Source organism: Fukomys damarensis, unplaced genomic scaffold (assembly GCF_012274545.1).
Source record: "Fukomys damarensis isolate Sample0158 unplaced genomic scaffold, DMR_v1.0_HiC HiC_scaffold_23, whole genome shotgun sequence".
Lineage (NCBI taxonomy): Eukaryota > Metazoa > Chordata > Mammalia > Rodentia > Bathyergidae > Fukomys > Fukomys damarensis.
This window is the reverse complement of record NW_022900935.1, coordinates 245,978-265,513: the sequence shown is the minus strand read 5'-3', so window position 1 is coordinate 265,513 and position 19,536 is coordinate 245,978. Positions and strand designations below refer to the sequence as shown.

General features: G+C 47.0%; 1 long non-coding RNA gene across 3 annotated transcripts; it reads left to right on the top strand.

Moving 5' to 3' along the window:
- The first annotated feature begins 273 nt into the window (after nucleotides 1-273).
- Nucleotides 274-19,111, top strand: LOC104852832. 3 transcript variants are annotated; one of them, XR_004518634.1, is made up of 7 exons: nucleotides 274-764; nucleotides 7,747-7,867; nucleotides 10,747-10,905; nucleotides 13,259-13,353; nucleotides 15,561-15,779; nucleotides 16,638-17,015; nucleotides 17,363-19,111. It is a non-coding gene; the product is annotated as an uncharacterized LOC104852832 (long non-coding RNA). The 3 variants fall into 3 exon arrangements; XR_004518635.1 differs by lacking the exon at nucleotides 17,363-19,111 and having other exon boundaries at nucleotides 16,842-17,320; XR_777605.2 differs by lacking the exon at nucleotides 17,363-19,111 and having other exon boundaries at nucleotides 16,638-17,320.
- The last annotated feature ends 425 nt before the right edge of the window (nucleotides 19,112-19,536 follow it).

Sequence of the window (19,536 nt, the reverse complement as noted above, 5' to 3'; positions counted from 1 at the left end):
CCTAAGACTGAAAAGGAAAGACACCCCATAGAGGGCTGAGCCATTAAAAAGGGGCGCCTGGGGACATCATGTGCCCATCTCTACTGTGGCCACTATCCCAGCCAGACACAGAGAGGTCTTGTGCCCGCTCTGTCAGCCCTCAGCAGTGGGGGAGAAAGGAGAACACAGTGCACCCCCCACAGAAAGCCTGGGCCTTGGGCCTCCGGGGCCTGCAGCTGTGCACATCTGGGACAGACTGTCCCTCAGTGCTCCCTCCGCTCCCTCCAGGGTTGGAGGGAGCATCTGACTCCTCAGTGTTCAGCTACAACGGCTGTGGGTGCGCAGCTGAAGCAGCACGTCTCTCTCCCAGCACACATGGTCTGCTTTTGCAGCCTGGGCTCAGTGGGGTCAGGGGCGTGCCCAGTTCACGTCGACAGCTGGGGGATCTGGGACCTCTACCGGTAGCCCCAGCCTTTGTCACCTCTCTTACCTCCCTCTGCCCAGAGCTGAAGACTCCCTACCTTTGGCTGTCAAGACCCAAAGCCTGTGCACAGACGTTTGGAGAGCATTTTCCCTGACATCGGAGATAGTGGCCTCTCTTGCTTCTGCTCAGCTGTGTGGCCCTCCCACATTCCTGCAGATGGTAGAACCTGCTTCCCAGCGAGGATTCCGGGAACGCCAGCAATTCCCGTGAGGCTTTGCAGCCACCGAGGGTCAGAGCTGCGGCTTCAACCCAGCCTGGCCTGCAGACCTGAGGACCTGCCTGCAGCCCTGCAAGCAAACACGTGAGTAATGGATTTAATATTTGAAAGCAAAGTGCTCGACCCAAGAGTAGGCAGGTAGGTACAGGATGTCTGTTTCCTGATATCTGTGTTCATATTAAATATTGAGCGTGGCCAAAGCACTGGGGCTCTGTTTGGGTGTAACAAGGGGCCCCAGACTAGTTGGAATTACCCGTGTTGCACATTCTGACTAGTTGGTTAGCTACTTTAGCCCTCCGGAGCTATCTGTGTAGAAAGGTGCTGAGAACTCAGAGATTTCCATACCGGGGAGAGAACCCCTTGTAACTGAATTGCTTGATTTAGGACCTGGTAAGTTCAGACGCTTAGGGATGAGTCAAGCTGGGGAAGATGCTCTGACGCAGAGAGGCAGAGGAAAACTACGCTTCCTTTCCAGGCCTAGCTCGGTCATGACCATTTTCTCGCTTAGCGTGGGTTACCAGAGATGACTCATGAGGCAGTGTGCACAGTAGTACATACTTTGGAGGCAAGCAGACCTTGGTTCCAGTTGTTATTTTCCTGCCCACTTACTCGAGCAAATTAGTCTCTCAGCGAGATGTAGATGAAAGAAACACTGAGATTCCACCTCACCCCACAAAGAATAGCTGCTATCAAGAAATCACACAATAACAAATATTGGAGGGGTTGTGGAAAGAAAGGAACCCTTCTCCATTGTTGGTGGGAGTGCAGACTGGTGCAACCACTGTGGAAATCAATATGGAGATTCCTCAAAGAGCTGGGACTAGAGGTTCCATTTGACCCAGCCATCCCTCTGCTGCGTATCTTCCCAAAAGAATTAAAAGAATCATACCACAGTGATATATGCTCACCAGTGTTTATAGCAGCACAGTTTGTAATAGCTAAAACTTGGAAGCAGCCCATTTGCCCATCAGTTGGTGATTGAATAAAGAAGATGTGGTTTTTCTATAAAATGGAATACTACTCAGCCATAAAGAATGAGAAATTAGACTCATTCATAGGAAAATGGATGCATATTGAGAATATACTCCTAAGTGAAATAAATAAGTCACACATTTGTAAATACCAAATAGTTTCTCTGGTGTGAATAAACTGTAATAGTACATAAGATCCTGATGAGATAATTGACATTGTGAAATGGGCAGAAAAGGGCTAAAGGTGTAGGGAAAGTGGGAAGGGTAGGGGAAAGGGAATAAGGGAAAAGTAAACAATATGAGAAAATGGAAAAATGGAAATAAAGTGTTTATTAATGGGGAGGGTGGAGGTGGTGAAGGGAGGGCAGGGACAAGCGGAAAGAATGAGAACCAAGACTTGTCATGTGAAGGTACAAGATCCCAATGATGAATGGAACTGTACTGTAGACCTAAAATGTACCAATAAACCCAATGAGAGAAAAAAATTAGTCTCTGAGCGATTCGACCTCTTTGTCATCAAGTGAACATAATCCTGCATAACTCATTGAGTTCTTGGGAAGATACAATGAAACCATACTTTGAGAGCGTGGAGCCTGGCATTGGACACGCTGCGAGTGCTCCACAGCAAAGGACAGTCACACGGCACATTGGTCACTGGGCGGCTTCTACAGCATAAACAGATGCAGAGATGCTTACTTAGAGCCTCCTGATCGATGCAAGACATTCTGCCCCTCCCTTCCACCTCGCCCTTCTTTATGTGCCCAAGACCAGATGGTAGAACTGAATTTGCTATTCCTCGATGGTCTCAGTTTCGTGACCTTCTGTCTTGTTAAACTGAGTAAGCTTGGTAATAGGCAAAGACATATAAATATATATAGATAGATGAAGACATAAAAATGCATGGACCGAGTCCTCCGTTCTTTTACCTGAAAGGGTGATCTGTTCTACTCTGGGGGAAATAGCAATGGACTTCATGGGTAATTAAAGGGCTGTATTTCTGCAATTAAGCCCCCTGTATCACAGCAGTTATTGCCTTGTCATGCAATAGACTATTAAGGGCTGTTGGCTTGATTTGCCAACAAGGAAGGAACAGTCATGTGCAGCTTCAGACTCTGTGAGCAACACTGAGGGGCAGATGACACCCCCGGGCACAGCCTCCAGGGGCCCCATCTCCCTTCTGCAGACGCTGATGCTAACTTCAAACACAGACAAGATTCCAAGTGCATCTTATTAGCACAAGTTGCTGGGTATAACCAAGTCTATCAAATTATTTGATAAAGATCTATTCATTACCCTTATCCAGTCCAAAGAAAAATATAATTGAAACGTGGTCACATGCTATAATGGATATGGGAATAAAACTTCCTCTGCTTCCCTCCTAAGTAGAAAACCAGGGGCTTAGCAAAATACACGAAGGCAGATCAGATAGGAGGGCAGATTTTAGCTTTTTTAGCTGGGAAATCTTTCTTGAGTGACTCTCCAGTGAAGACATTTTATCAACTCCCAACACGAAATAGCTTCACCCCAAAAGTTACGCCCCTCCCCAAGGCAGAAATGTGATGATTCCCTTGTTCCTGGAAATCCGCTCATCAAGTATTTGCCAAGTGTTCCGTGGCTGATAAGGGGCCAAGTGGCTCATTCATTTGTGATGCGGCTAACTGGTGGGTGAGGGTCTGTGAAATGAAAGAGCGCGCTGACAAGACTGCTGGAAAGCCAAAGAGGCTCTCTTGGCAACGCGGAGAGCCTGCGGAGGATGAAAAGAGTCTGCCCAGCAGGGGCGGTAGAAAGCCCTAGCGCCCTGACTCAGCCTTCCCAACCCAGGAGTTTCTTGCTGTAGCTGGAGAGGAGAGAACAAAGCACAGACTGCCTGGAGGGCTGAGACCACCACCTGCCAGAGGCCCCGATCTCTCCCTTCTCCAATTCTGTTCCTCTTTGCTCACAAAATCTTTTTTTCAAAATGTAGTAGTCCTAGGAACAGTTATACATTAACACACATCAAATGACCTTCAGAAAATAGCTCGCTGTGTTCTGATGTGGAGAAAAAGCTCCTGTCCAATCACAGATCCAAACCGAAAGAACTGTGACTGTGGGTGGGTGAGTGTTAATGGGCAGTGGGGTCTCAAAGTGCCCCCAAAGCCCTTAGGATAGAGGTGGGGCCATGACCTTGTGGGGCTGTTGGGCTGAAGAAGGATGTTAGTCACTGAGGCCTTGCCCTTAAGGCGATATTAGGCCCTTGCCCCCTCCTTCTTTGCTTCCTGTCCTTCATGAGGTAAACAGCCTCGCCCTCGCTTGTGTCAGTCATGATTACTGTGCGACCACGGCCCACAGTGGTGAGGCCAAGCCACCGTAGGCTCAAAGAATCCTGTCTTCCTTGGAAATCGATTTTCTCAGGTATTTAACGCAGTGATAGAACGCTGCTGCTCACAGAAAGGTAGAAATTTTTTAGGTGACTCTAAAATGAGGAAAAGAGCTAGGAAATAACTACTGTATGGCTGGCCCTCTGTATCTGAAGGTCTGCACCTGTGGAGTCGATGAACCATGGATGGAAAGTATTTGCAAAATACAACAACAAAAACGCATCTGAGCTGCGTATGTATGACATTTCCCCCTTGTCACTATGAGCTGAACGATGTAGTACGATAACTGTGCACACAGCATTTGCATTGTATTAGGCATAAGTCATCCAGAGATGATTTCAAGTTTATAGGGGAGATGCATAGATCATAAGCAAATACAATGCTGCTTTATAAAAGGGGCTTACACATCCCAGAAGCACCGTATCCTCGTGAATCTGTCACCCTCTAACCCCTCCTGACCCTCCTGACCTGCACTGGGTCAAGCCCTCTGCAGATGAGACTTTGGGGACACCTCGTATTTAGACCCCAAGAATGTCTAAGGATTTGAGTGTGGGAGTCCTCACAGTAACCACAGTAGCTGGCCCTCCTCCTGTTCCATTTTACAGATGGGGGAGCAGAAGATCAAAGAGGTTCCTGTAACTGGCCCAAGACGGGATAGTTAGGAGTGATGAAAAGTCTGAGCTCAGAGAGAGGGATGAGCAATTAAAGAAGTAAAGGCAAGTAGGTTATGGGTGACAGAGGTGGCAAGCTTCTCAGGACAGGCTTAGGAGCCTTGTGGATGGACATAGTACTGGGCAGGGGCAGGGGCATCCAAGAGATGTGGGTGTCAGTGCTCTGCCACTGCTGCACCGTTCACACCCCTCCCTGTGTGCCTCCTCCTAAAGTATCTGAACGCCACAGCCTTGGTTGCATCTTCTGAAATGTGGGGTCAAGCACACACATCTTCACTCGGTGTGTGTGTGTGTGTAAGTGAAGATTCTGTGAAATGAGGGTTGCTTGCTACTTAGGGCTGGGAGTGTGGGAGGTCCTGACTAAGTTTGCCTCCTGGATGTAGGAGTCTTTTAAATTAAAAAAAATTAATCGATACATAATAACTGCATCTAATTGTGGGGTACAGTGTAATGTTACAGTGCATGAATGCCAGTGGTTGACAACCTTTGTTGCCCCAGGGATAGTTTTCATGGAGGGCAATGCTTCCACGGGCAGAAGGGACAGCGTGCAGGGGCGTGGGTTTCAGAGTGATTTAAAGGAGCCTGCAGCTCAAATCCCTCAGTTGGTGGTTCACAGTAGGGCTCAAGCTCCTATGGGGATGGAAGGCTGTAGCTGCTCTGACCGGAAGGGGGATCAGACAGGGATGGGAGCAGTGGGACGGGGCTGTGAAGTCAGACAAAGCTTCACTCATTCCCCATGCTCACTGCCTGCCAAGCAACGTTGCTCCTCACAGGTTTTGGATCAGCTTGTGGGAGGGTGGTATGGGAGATCCTGGATGTATATCATGTGTAAAAGTCATACCAGGATTACTGCCACACCCCCACCTCCAACACTGGTCATTTCTGGGTTGGGAACACTCACAATCCTTTGTACTATTTAGAAATGTACAGTTAATTGTGTCAACCATCATTACCTTACTATGCTATAGAACAGCTCCTCCTCCTATCCAACTGCATCCTGGTAAGCATTAGGCATCTTCTCTAGGACTTGTTTTGATGAAGGAGGGGTGTGAGGGCTGGGGAGGAGTCTGGCACCCACTCACAGGCCCCCGTTTGCACACCGAGGGCTATGACTAAAACTCACCAACGTGTGGCTCCTCATTCCCACGGTCCTCCGTGTTACCCCTGGACCAGCAAATTTCACCAGGCTGCCTCCACTCACCAGGGAGCACAGACTGTTTTGGACCTTCTCTCATGATTCTGTACCAGGCATGGTGCCAGGTGCAGGGGACACTGTACAAAGGGGACTTCAGTTTTCACGGGGAGCCGTGAACAAGCAGATATCAAACACACAAATAAGCACAACAGTCATATTTGCTGGTGCAAGGTATACAAGAAATAAGTGGATGATGCGAGGGAATAAAGGGCATCAGTGGGGAGTTCACACTCGCAGAGCCCACACAGACAATCTTGAATTCCTGTCAAGAATGAGCTCATGCAAAAAAAAAAATTTTTAAGTAGGAGGCTGGGGATTTAGCTCTGTGGTTCTGCTGCCTGCCTTAAAAGCACAAGGTCCTGAGTTCGATCCCAGGTACAAAAAAAATAAAGAAAAAATAAAAATAAAAAAGAAAGGTCTGGGAAGAGCTTCACACAGTGCCTGGATTTCTCTGTACCTATCCTAGATCAGCTTGGTCTTCTGAGCCTTCTTTGATGGCAGGTGAAAGGAATTTCCAGAAAGGCATAGAAGGCCCTCTCCCTCCTTCTCCAAATGTGTAATAAGGCATCTAAGCAACTTCTGATCCTCTGCTCTTCTCTACCCAAATGATGCTGCATCCAGCAACATGAGAGACCCGGAAGACCAGGTGGGGTGCATTGCCTTTTTAGAGGTGCATGCAATGACTGGGCCGTCCAGGGGGTGGCGATGATGTGAGCTTTCGTCTGGATCAGACTCACCCTCAGAAGAGCAGGACCATCTCCCAGTGGAATGAGTGCCACAGACCCCACCCAGACCACTGTGTCCCATTCAGTGGCAGTGCTGCTGCTCCTGGTGGGAGGAATCTCAGGAACCTACAGTAAGGCAGGTCCTGAAGTTCCTCGGAGAGATCGCAGGAACCCGGGTTAAGTTCAACACAGGGCTGGGCTCTTTCCTACATGCTAATAAGTTTAGGTTCATTTTGGAGAGTGGGGAAAGGGGGCACATGTTCTCAAATGGAGGGGCTCAGGATATTTGTCTTCACCTCGCCTCCGGTGTCCTCCACCTTTTATCTGAAATGTATCGGGTAACTTCTGAACACCTTGCTGACTCTTGCTCTCTTTACGCTGCATTTTATTGGTTAACTCCAAGGAGAAGAGGTAACACGTGCATGTGTGTGTGTGTGTGTGTGTGTGTATGTGTGTGTGTGCGTGTGTACTTTAGAATCCCGAGGTTGACAGAGAGAACCAGCATGAAGACCTGAAAGTGGATGAACACGTGGAACAGAGATGTGGAGCGGAGCTTGGCGGCTTCCGACTGTACTGCCTGACCAGAACATGACCATCGGGATGAGATCCATAGTGCTAAATATCCTACGCATTTTCTGTGTTTTGTTTTGTTTTTGTTGGTTTTTTGAGACAGGGTCTCACTGTGTAGTTGAGACTGACCTGGAACTCACTGTGTAGCCCAGACTGGTCTCGAACTCACAGCGATCATCCTGCCTCAACCTCCTGAGTGCTGGGCGCCACCACGCCTGGCCAATATCCTCTGCATTTAACAAGTGACTTGAGAGAAATTTGGACATGCTATTTCATTTTTTACTACTGAATATGAGTGTGGATAAAGCAACCCATCATTACATGTAGAGATGTTTAGTAACTAAACAGAAAGGGCTGACACTGAGATGACTAAATATTACTCATTACCTACACTGTATCTAGGAGATTTTTTCAGCAAACTGTATTGAAAGCATAACTGATTTGCAGCTTTGGTGATAACAAGACCTGTAAAAGAGAACATTCTATGAGTCCTGAGTAGTACTAAGTTATGCTCACGAGCAACTGTGCATAGAACAAGATATCTCTGCCTAAAAGGACATCTGTTTATTGCACTTAGCACCTGTTTCTGTGTCTGATGAGACAGCAGCAAGACTCTCGTTTCTCCCACTGGCGCATGGATCCAGAGATCCTGTCTTGTCTTCCGGCTCAGAAGATGTAAATGTGGCCTCACTGTGCAGGTCAGTGGCCATGACTGTGGGGTCCCAGGAAGTGGTAGAATCTCCGTCAGTCCAGCCCAGCTGTGGGGAGCAGCTGAGATGATTGAGCAGGGACGAGAGATGGCCTCTCAGTGCTGCTGTTGGTCTGTGGGTGTTGGTTGTATCAGCCTTCCTTCTGCTTGAGGGCATCTGGGTTAAATTCTGCCAACCAAGCACAAGGGGATGCTCAACTGCGGATAATCCAATGCTGATCAGATGCCTGGATCCTGCCCCACTGGGTTTACACCTTGATCTTCCCGATTACACAGAACGGTGCATTCTTTTACAGTTTAAACAAATTTCTTTTTGTCCACTATAATTTCTCTGATAATACAGTGCTTGGACCCATTTTTTCTTCAAGTCAAAAAGTTCATTGGTCAGTTTTCTTTTTGAGAAGAAGTAAGATTTGGATTTGGGGTTTTGCAAAATGACCAAAATTTAAATTCAAAGAGACCTATTTCTATTCTTCACTGCCGCAAACAAATCCTTGCAAAACAATGGTGTAAACAATAGCAATGGAATAACATGGTTCCTAAGGGTCAGGAATTCGGAGGATGGCAGAGATGGCTTATATCTCTCCCTGGTGTTGGAGTCTTAGTGGGCCAGGTGTGGATCTGAGGGAGGCTGGTGCCTGGCAGGGATAACACAAAGGCCGGTTCAGCTGGGACGTCCAGAACACTGTCCCACGCTCTGTTCATGGCTAGTTGGGCTCCCTCATGGTATGGTGGCCTTGGGGTAGCTGGATTCCTTATATGGAAACTCCGAGCTGCAGGAACAAATGTCCTTGTGACCTGACCTCACACAGCAGCACTCCCATTTTACGTATGAGGCTGCTTTGCTTTAACAGAGGGGACACAGGCTCCCACTTGCCCTTGAGAACAGTGTCAACAAGTCTGAGTCATGTTTTAGAAGTGCCACAGGGCCTCAGAGGTGATGCAGGTGGCTTTTTTCCCTTCACACTTCCTTCTCTTTGCATGTGCTTCTCCTGCCCGGTAAGTGCCATCTCCCCCGGCCCTGCCTCCCTAACGACTCCCACGTTACCCTCTGTGGCTCTGTAGCTGTAATACCTCCCTGAGAGGCACCCCTAACTTCTGAGCTTGGAGAGGGTTCACTCTGCTCTGCTGCACCCACATCCTCTGCTGGTCTTATCATCATGGAATAGTCCGATTCTTCTCTGTCACTTCTCAACAAATTGTGGACATCCTTAGGAGCGGAGATGATGCTCTTTCTTGTTCTATTATTATGTTGGCTCCTGGCAAATAGCAAATGCTAACCACCATATATTTAGTGAGTGAAAATGTGCCACCTTCAGACTTTGTAAATAAGAAGACACCAGCCTAGAAAATGCAGCACATTGTCTAAAGGCTCACGACTCACGTGTAGGAGTCTAGGACTTGTGACACCTGTCTGAAATTCTCAAGTTACTCCCATTTCACCACCAATAACACCAAGCCCAGAGCGGTGCTTGCAGGAGACTATGTGTGACAGAGAAACCCCGAGCAACTCTGTGATCAACTTTTGCCTGCACCATCTCTTAGCTTTCCAAACTTACTAAAATGGGATGTTTTTTGGACCTGGGAAGAAAACACAATGGACTGAGAGTGACATCTTCAGAAACAAGTACTAGTGGCTTCGGAGTTCAGGCCTGGCTCAGTTAAGCACCTTGCCAGCAGGCTCAGTGTTTCCCAGATAAAATATGCAATAGACACACAGCTGGCTCCCCACATGGACAGGCCAGATGTCGGCATGCCTGTGTGTTTCGGGGTTCCTGCCAGGAAAACCGAAAGAGAAAGGGGGGCAGTTGTTCTGGAAGGCTGCAGGGGAGCATTTTCAATCCCGAAATCTGTGTGTGACCCCAAATTTGTGTGTGACAGCACAAATGCAAAGTGAAATGACAGCCCATGAAGATGGGCATAAAAAGACTCAAAACTAATTGTATTCCATGCACACATCTTAAGGGGTTTTATCTGATCACCACACACTTCCCAGAACGTGAAAAACCCCGTCTCTTCACCTCTTGATCTGCACATTTTCTTTTTAGGTCAGAGTGAATCGAATGATTTCCAAAGGTGGACCGAGATAAATTAGCTCAGGAATCTCTTTTGCCTATGTGACTGCATTCTAACACCGATTTGATCCAAAACTTCCAAACAGCCCAGTATTCATATTTTCAATAATGTAACCATTTCTTTCTAGAAATGACCTCCTGACTTACTTATTTTTCTGGCATTAGGATTATCTCAATTTCTTCTAAAAGTTGTACTCACTTCCAGCTTAATAGAATAAAACTATTAGTCTGCCTTCTAAGAATTGTAGATCATTAAAAAAATTAAAACCCATATATATTTTTTTAAAAAATCTAGCAACTTCTTCTAAATGCTTAGCCTTTTAAAAATAAAAAGTCCCTGTGTAGTTGCATTTCATAAAAAGTCTGACAATAGCATGTCTTGGCAAGGATGGGGTCAAATCAGCAATTTTACACATTGCTCATCAAACTAGGAGTTGGTAAACACCTCTTAGGAAAATAATTTGGCAAGAGCTAGTATAGCTTAAGATATGCATTTCTTGGGACTTAGTTTTGTTTTTTGTTTTGTTTTTTTTTTTTTTTTTTGTACGTGGGGATCGAACTCAGGACCTTGCTGCACTTGTGAGGCAGGCGGCGGAGCCACTGAGCTACCTCCCTGTTCCTTTCTTGGGACTCAGAAACCCCATTTCTATGGGAATCCCTGTACGATTGCACTGAACGATGGTGATCCCCGGCGAGTCTTCCATATGGAGGAAACTCACGTAGTGTTGCAGGGGGGAAAAAGCAGATTTTGGACACATACATGCTGTATGGTTTTATTTCCCTAACATTTTAGACCTTGCCAAATTAAAACCGTGCTGTTGGGAAGATTCATCATTTGGTCTCAAGCATAAAGAACAGCAAGGGAATCACTGCTGTCAAATGGGTGAGAGAAGACAGCAGAGTTGGGACACTGAAAATGGTTCACGCCTCTCATCTGGATGTTGGCACACAGGTGTGTGTTTTATTTTACTCCTTATACTTTTGTGAATGAATTGTGTCTCCTCCTGTGTATATACTGCATAATTTCCAAAGCATAAAATACAAAGAATATATGAGAAAAATCCTTAAGGATTTGTGACATTGATGAGAATATATTTTTAATATATGAAGCACTTCTAAAATTAAGCAAAAGGTCAATGGCCACCAAAATCTAGGCAAAGCCGTGAAGTGACAATAATAACAGCAAAACACTGTACTTTTAAAGCATCGGATTAGCAGAGAATAAAAATGGCAGTAATACTTCTGATGGGCTGGGGAGGCAGGCACATAGCTATGGGAATGTGCTGAGTCCAGCTTTTCCTTTGGGCATTTTGGCATAAAGTATCAAGAGCCATAAGCTACTTATAGAATTCATAAATGCATTTTACAGAACTTATAGAATTGTTGAGTCAACAGTTCTAAGACTTGATCTCAGAGAAACCCTTGAGCCAGCCAAGGCTCGGGGATGTATGTTCCGGAACGTTCAGCGCAGGATGAAAAATGGGAAACGCTAAAGTGTTAATTCGGGACTGGCTGGGTGACTGATGGCACATCTCTGCAAAAGAATAATATGAATGCTAGAGCTCCTTATTTATCGAGACCGGAGCATGTGGGTGTCCTAAGTAAGGGGAGCGGGAACTGAGCAGAGGTGTATGTGGATGCAAATGCACTTGTGTAAAAGTGTGTGCGGATGCATGCACGCTCGCACACTGCTTGCACCCTATGTTGGCTGGTAAAAGCCAGAGTGTCCAGAGCCCTTTCTTGCCCTTGCCTTCCTGCTACTGCTGGAATGAACCTCTACCACACAAGCCCCATCAGCTCACTGCTCTGTTCGAAATGCCCCAACCCCCCATCTCACGCAGTAGGACAGCCAAAGTCTGCGGTGTCCAAGGAGGCCTACGCTGTCTGCTCACATTCTCGGCTCCCCCTGTCAACCTGACAGTAACTGTCCCACTTAGCTCACCCTATCCTGGCCACTCCACTTCCAGCTTTCCAAATATCCCTGCCTCGGAGCCTTTGCATGTGCAATTCTATCTGGAATTTCTCTTTCTCCCTGAAGTCTCCCTAAATCACCTTTTCAGTGAGGCCTACCCTGAGTTTCCCACACCATCATTTTCTACCCCCTACCCAGTGTTTGTCTCCCCAAGCACTTACTGCCCTCTTTGTGGTCTACAGAATATACTTGTTTATCCATTATTTCCTGTTAGAATGTCCACTCAGGGCAAGAAAAAGTTTGTATTTATTTTATCTCCTGCTCTAACCCCAGAATCTAGAACAGGGCTTCACCCATAGCAAATCCCTCAGCAAGCGTTAACAGTGATCAGATAAGTGAACAAACAAAGACCATCTTAGATCAGAAGCAGCCTGAGGATGGAGAGTCCCCCAGGGCCAGGCCCACAGGCCCCTTCTTCAAATGCAGCAGCCTGAGCTTCTTTCTGGCCACGTGGCCTTTAGGTGTGATCTGAAATGAGAGGCCGCAGTCAGGCTCCCGGAACGCGGGAGCAGAACTGGTCCAGAAGAAGGGAGCAGAGGTGGGAGGTGTCCAAAAGCACCCGAGGGACTCAGCAGGGCTGAGCCTGGCGAGGTCCTCTCTCCTCCTGCAGTGGCAACAGGGTAGGTGACTTTCATGACCATTTTTCGGTTTAATGGCTGTTTTCTGCTCCCGCATCGATGAACGTGGACTGCGTATGCGGGACTGAGAGGCTGGATTCCCCATCTGTGTAAGCCCAAGCCAGGGTCCAAAGCCTCGTCTGGCTGGGCGCCCAGTGCACCTCTGGCTTGTGATCTTGGCCAAGTAAACTGTGGATCCTCTGCAAGATGAAGACGTCAGGACTGTACATCCTGTCTTGTCTCCAGCACACACAATTACACGTTTCCCTGTACTCCCCAGAGTGGGATTAAAAACTCCTCTCCCTTCTCCTCCTTCAAGCACAAAGATTATCTCACATTTACATAGAAATAAATGAGGTTGCCCCTAGCAACAGCTGCAGACCAGCTGTTTCCTGGAGCAGGCAGATTATTTTATCACTTCTTTGTTTGTTTGTTGTTACTGTGGCAAGAACACCAGTCATCTTCAAAATTTTAAGTGTGCCGTATGAACCCTTCACAGCACACAGAATTCCTGGCAGGGTTTGGCTTCTTTCTTCTCTCCAAACACCCCTGGGAAGCTCCCTGTGCGGAAGAGAGAGGAATAGGGTTGAAGTGTGTTAAACCAAGAACCAAACTAAGGCCTTTTATGTCCTAAATGAGAGGACATAACTTCTACGTCCCTATTACAGTAAAATCAATCCGATCTCTCTTCCTGCTCTTCCCTCTCCTCCTCCCAGAGACTGTGGAGAAACAATGAGAGAACCTGTGCCTGGAGCAGAGGACTGGGCCTGAGAAGCTTGTGGGGCCACAGAGCACCTGTGCTACGTTTCAGGTATGATCAGGGAGAGGTCAATGTGCTCTCCAAGAAAAGTGTAAGATGCTGACTCTCTGGGGAGAGCCAAGACGACACGTAATTACAAACAAACAAAACAGACTGAAGATAGGTAAATCTAGTACACGTGTGCACGCATGCACACACACATTTGCACAGTGGCTGTGAAGGGAGGGACATCTTTAAGCAACATGTCGGGAAGCCCACGGTGGTGTGGCTGAAGCATTTGAACTGTGCGATGCTCTGTTTGGCGAAGTGCTGCTGCTGTCTCTCGGTCTCCACCGTCACTGCCAATCATCAAAGGAAACTGCGACACCCACGAGCCATGTGCTCACCCTTCTTAGCATGGGGGTGTTGCTGGGCTCCCATTTGCTCGTCTGGGTTGGTTCAGGGAAAGGCTCTGTGCGTGTCTGCTACAGGACCGTGTGCAGGGCCAACAGTTGCCAGAGGAAACTGGTTCCAGGACCCGGAGCCCCGAGCCCACGGGGCTGGGAAAGGTGAGCTAGCTGTGGGCCGCAGTTCCAGACAGCCTGGAGCCTCTGCTGCTCCTGGTTTGCATCATTCAGATGCACCCAGGGCTGGCCATTCCTCTCCTGGTGTGAACTGCCCCCCTCTAACGAGGAGCTTTATTTTATTAGTTTTCCTTTCCCTGATCCCTGCCAAGGTCTGAAGAATGATTGTCTCCCAAAAGTCCATGTGCAAAGCCTCGATGCCTAGGCTGGTGCTGTTTGGGGTCCACCAGGGACCTGGAGGGGCCTAGTGAGACTCCCGGTGCTGCCATCAAAGCAGGGTGGGGACCCTAATTTCTGTTTCCAGCGCAGGTGGGTCCGTTCCCTGCTGTACACATCCCCACCACAGTGCGCTCCCACGGACACCCACCCAAGAAGATAAATCAATAGGCCCTTGACCTCAGACATTGATCCAATAAAACTTTGAGCTCAATAAAGAGAGATCTGCTTCACAGACACCCTATGTCAAATATGTTGTTCCAGTCAAAGAAAACCAACTTAATGCATCACTGTCTTGCCCCAACTCCCAAAATACTAGCCCTACAAGAGCAAGGCCTTGATCTATTTTGTTTATTGCTACTGTCCCAGTTGGCCCAGAGAAAGCGCTCAGTAAGTATCTGCCGGTCACATAGAGAGGTAAGGTTTTCAAAGTTTTTTCTTTTTCTCTCACTTTGAGTCACAGCTGCCACATTCACCAGGCCACTCCCACAGATGGTCTTGTCCTGGGCCCTGGCTGGGCTTCCCCTCGGACCTCACTGAGCTCGCCCTGCATCTCTTGCTTCATTCACATGGTGTTTTTAATTTGTGCATCTCTTTCATCTTTCAGGACCGGCATCTCGGAACACTGTTACCACCCACTTCTCTGTGCGATTCTCCGCTTGCTTGGACAGATCAGACCTTTGGGTTTATTTCCTTCCCCACTATTTAAAATCTTTTAGGTATAGGAGTAGGACATAACCCTCAGAGAGAAGCAGAATTTCCTGGCCAAAGGGAAATATGGACTCAGCCTACACTCTGGAAAGCATCTTTAGGACAAGATTTTGTGTAGCAACAGGTTGGAACGCAGGGCAGGTTCAAATTAGGCAAATGATTTGTGCAAGAAATTCCATGGCTTCACTGCAGCTGCTTTATATAAAAGCCTCAAATTGTTTTCTACAAGTACAGAGATTTGGCACATTTCGGGGAGGAGGAAATGGCAATATAAAGCAAACTCCCTGGCATGCGCTCAAAAAAGTTGGATTTTTAAAAATTTTCTTTCTTTCTTTCTTTTAATTGTGTGTATTGGTACATTTTAGGTATACAGTACAGTTACACTCATTATTGGGATCTTGTACGTTTACATTACAGGTCTTAGTAGGTTGGATTACTTCTTAGAGAAAGGTATTACGAAAAGCAATTTCTATTCTCTATAAAAAGCAAAATGAATCCTTGTCTGCTCTAGAGAACACCTACTCCCCCTGTGGTCATGATCAGGTCTCTCTCAGGCCCTCTCTGTGCTCAGGTGGGAAATGGGAGCAATTGCCAAGCTCCCTCTCCTTCAAGGATTGGAAGGACTCAGGGAGCAAAAGGAAGGGGCAGCAGGTGCCAACTCACAATAGGCCTGCAGAAGTCCTTGGTGGAGACTTAACGCTCCCTCCTTCTGCTGTTACTGTGGATAATGATGTCTAATAATCTAATCTGCTTCTGTCTTCTTAACAGGAAGTACACTTAAGATTTGTATCTGAGGCCTTAATCCGAAATACAACATGAGCTTTCCCGGGCCAGTGGAAGACTCCATGGCTGGCCAAGGATGAGATGGGCAGTCTCTGCTTCCAGGGTCCTGAAGCCGAAGGATGGGGCAGCCACTCACGGCTGTTACAGACTCAACCTCAGAGGAGCAGCAGAGCTGTGCAGTGGAGGCTGAGCTTGTAGATCCAGGTTATAATCTTGCTTCCTTCACTTCTTAGACCAATGCTCTCTCAGGCTGCTGCTGTACGTTCCTGCCAAAATGAGGGGGAAAACAAGGCTGCCTCACCAAAAGGTATTGAGATCATCCAGTAAGATGAGGCAGTGTGACATGAGCCAAGAAATGTCCTCTATATCCTCCATTTAGCCAGCATTTGAATTAAAATTCTTACCTTTATGACCTCAGTTAGCTTCTGTACCCACTGTACTCCTAAGGTGGTACAATCGCGATCACCATTTTACACATAATGCAATGAAGGTGCAAAGAAATACTTTTTCAAGAAGATAAAACAAAATCTTGCTGTAGGTCACCATCCTTCTTTGTGGAGTGGGGATCTGAGCTTAGGCAATGTGCATCCGCAGTACCCTCACTCCATCCCCTGGCTCTGGGAAACCCGAGTCCACGGAAGTGGAGAATCTGTGGATCCTACAAATCTGGCTCTAATAGAAGGACGTTTCTCAGTGATTGACACAGACATCCATAAGGAGAGCTGGCAGAGCTATGGCTTAGAGAGATGCCATCCCGGTTTGCACAATGAGCCCAAGAGATGTGGTTTTCCAAGTAGCAGAATGATAGTCTTAGGCATTAGCTGAGTTTATGGACGCTGACCAATAGAACCTTGGAGGAGCAGTGGGGAGCCACAAAAGTGCAATTACTCCTTTGTCTGGTCTTGCAGGGGGTATCTTATCTTTTCTTGGGGAGACTGTTGTCAGCCCTCCCTGGGTTCTTCCAGTGGAACAGGAAAAAAGAACTAAGTGGGGCTATGCCATGAGTTCACCTGGAGGAGGAGAGGCTGGGATCCAGTTCTAACCAGTGCCTCGTCTCTGCAGCATCCTCAGGATAGGAGCTGGTCCAGCCTGGAGGACTGTCCCTTGCCATGTTCCCTTAGAGCAGCAGAGGCACCTGTCTGACAATGAGGTGGAGACACATGATGTCCTCTTTGCCAGCCCTGGCTTCATTTCCTGCTGGCTACGGATGCTGTTGTGTATAGATATGACTCCGATCTGTGATTTTCATCCTTTCTCACCTAAAAGGCAAGTCTAGGCCTCTCTGACTCAGGCCCAGGCTCTGATGTCCCAGCCCCACTGCTGTTCCTGAGACTACAGCTCATCAAGATTTCAAAATGGCATTGAGGACCATTGGCCCCAATCCCCATGGGTCTTCCCTGTGGCTGAGACACAATACACAACACCTGTAACATGAAGGAGGTGAGGTTTATCTGGCTAACAGTTTCCGAGGATTCAATCCATTGGTCAGCTGGTTTCCAGGCAGAAATGGCATTGTGAGAGGGGATGGCGGGGCAGAGGTGTCCAGCACCTGTGGCCAGGAATCGGAGAAGGGAGGAGGTAGGGACAAAGGTACACCCTTCGAGGTCACACCGCAGTGACCCACCCTGTCAGACCACCTGCCTCCGAACATGCAACTCTGGGAGGACAGTTTAGATCTAAACCATAACAGGAATAGTCTAGAAAAATTCCAACTCACGCTTGAGATTCACTGCAAAAAAAAAAAAAAAAAAAAAGTGTCAGTTCAAACTCTTTGGTTTCCTTTATAGATTCAAGTTCCTGCACTCAGAGAGCTCACAGCAGTGACACAGAGACAATAACTCCATATGAGCTGTACAATGTGATGATGGCATGAAAACAAAAACGGTCAGAAATGGCTTTTCTGAGGAGACTAGAGTCTAGGTATCATCTCTGTGTGCTCTTGCCCATTAAAGCACATGATCGATACTATTTTGAAAAAAAAGAAAAGAAAAAAGCATGATTTACTGAAAACAAGTTTTGGCTGAAGTTTTTTGTTTTGTTTTTTTGTTTTTTTTTGGCTAGGAGAACATGCAGTTCAGCAGTTAATGCTAGAAAGCGAGATAAGAGAACAAACCATTAATTTGAAATGCCAAGGGAGTCTATGAGATCACAGCCAAAGTTTTCATGCAACATGAACATAATCATGGTCCCAGGACAAAGGACACCACAGTCCTCAGCCTCCTGGGGGTGTGGATAGTTAGTAGCCTCAAGAGCTTGTTTGCCAAGAATCCAGAATCCAGCAGTCAGACTTGGTCATGCATTCTTGCCTGGCCCAGATAGCCAACAAGAGCTTGCTTCACGCTGCACACACTCTGGAATAATGTAGGGCGTTGCTGATCAGGGAAAGTCCAGCTCTCTCCCCACCAGGACTGCAATTTCCCAGTGTGGCCTTGCCTTTAGTATAAAATGTGACTGCTGCCCTCGGATGTGCCCCTCAGAGGACAGCTACACTGCTTTTGGGAATTAGAAGCATCAAGAGAGATGCCTGACTCTCCTGGGGCTCCAATCCTAAGGGTGAAGAGGAGCGCTAAAGAGAGCTGAGCCATTGTTTGTCACTGAAGCATGCTGTTGCTTTGTTTGTTAACACATTGGTGTGTGATGGTCAAAACTAATGATGGTCTGTTCTGAGTTGAACCCACTCAAACCAGTCTCCAGTGGGCCAGTCAATTCCGTTCAGTTGGCCTGGTGTCAGGGCTGGAAAAATACCCTCGCTGCTGAGATTAACAGTCTGTTACCCCCTCTTGGAGAGGGTACCTAGCCCATGGGTCTTTCAAGCTCCTTCCCTTCTCCTTTGGGCCCATACTCTACTCTTTTCAGCCTTTTGGAATGCCAGCCCCAGCAGCAGAAACAATAACTACCAGCAGAAAAGCACTACCAAGTGTCTGGTACTGGGCCTACTGATTTTTATACATTGTCTCATTTTATCCTCAAAAAATGACCTTCTCAGGGAAAGTATTATATCAATCACAGTGATGGCTGTAACACTGCACATTTTCAACACCACTGGATTAGTCTTTGAATGGCTTCATCATATTGCATATGAATTATGTCTCCAAATCCGTTGAAGTATTATATTTAAAAGTTTGGGAGCCGCTAACTAGAGAAATTGTGTAGTCTTTACTTTGCATACCAGAAAAGAAGAAGGGCTGAAGATTAATGGACTTAATATCTGACTGTGCAGGTTTGAAAATCTGCTTGAGGCAGATGTGTTCCCACGGCCAGGTCACACAGCGGGCAACGGCACAGCTGGGTTCCGGTGCAGATGTCCCTGGCCTCGTGTTGATGTTTTTACTGACACTGCCTCCCACAGTCCCCCATGGTCCTGGCCTAGCCCATCATGAGCTACCCAGCACTCCAGATATTTTTCCATTGAGTTTATTGGTACTTTTAAGGTTTACAGTACAGTCGCATTCCTCATTCGGCTCTGTACCTTCATATGACAGGTCTTGGTTCTCATTTTTTCCCCATTGCCCTGCCCTCCTTTCACCCCCTCCACCCTCCCCTATTTACAAAGACTTTGTTTCCACTTTTTCCTTTTCTCATATTTTTCTTTTCCTTTTTTTCCTTTCCCTACCCTTCCCACTTCCCTTACACCTTTAGCCCTTTTCTTCCTATTTCACATTGTCAGTTATACCATTTAGATCTTACTTACACTTTTAGTTTTTCACACCAGAGAAAGTATTTGGCATTTACACATGTGTGTCCTATTTATTTCGCTTAAGAGTATGGCCTCAATGTGCACCCATTTTCCTATCAATGACTCCAGTTTCTCATTCTCCCTGAGCTCTAAATTTATTTTCATAGTTATATCCCCAGGAACTCACACACAGTAGGCATTTAATAAATGTTTGTTGAATGGCTGATGTGCTTGTGTTATTTTATTACACTGATTACAGCAATGTATTATAATAATTTGCTGTAG